The sequence below is a fragment of the Austrofundulus limnaeus genome, unplaced genomic scaffold, assembly GCF_001266775.1.
Source record: "Austrofundulus limnaeus strain Quisiro unplaced genomic scaffold, Austrofundulus_limnaeus-1.0 Scaffold725, whole genome shotgun sequence".
Lineage (NCBI taxonomy): Eukaryota > Metazoa > Chordata > Actinopteri > Cyprinodontiformes > Rivulidae > Austrofundulus > Austrofundulus limnaeus.
Window position 1 is genome coordinate 113,759 of NW_013953127.1, and position 206 is coordinate 113,964.

A 206-nucleotide genomic window follows, 5' to 3' on the forward strand; every position below is an offset into this window, starting at 1 on the left:
TGCTTATTCACTGGGTTCAGGAAGACTCTTCTGCCCTCAACCGAGAAGCAAGGCAGTCTTCTGTCTGCCCCTACATCCTTATTTAAAGTAAGCTCCATAACAATAAAATAAAATAAAATAAAATAAAATTAAATAAAATTAAATAAAATAAAATAAAAAATTCACTCACAGCAATACAAAACAAATATTTTCTGCTCCTTCAGTCC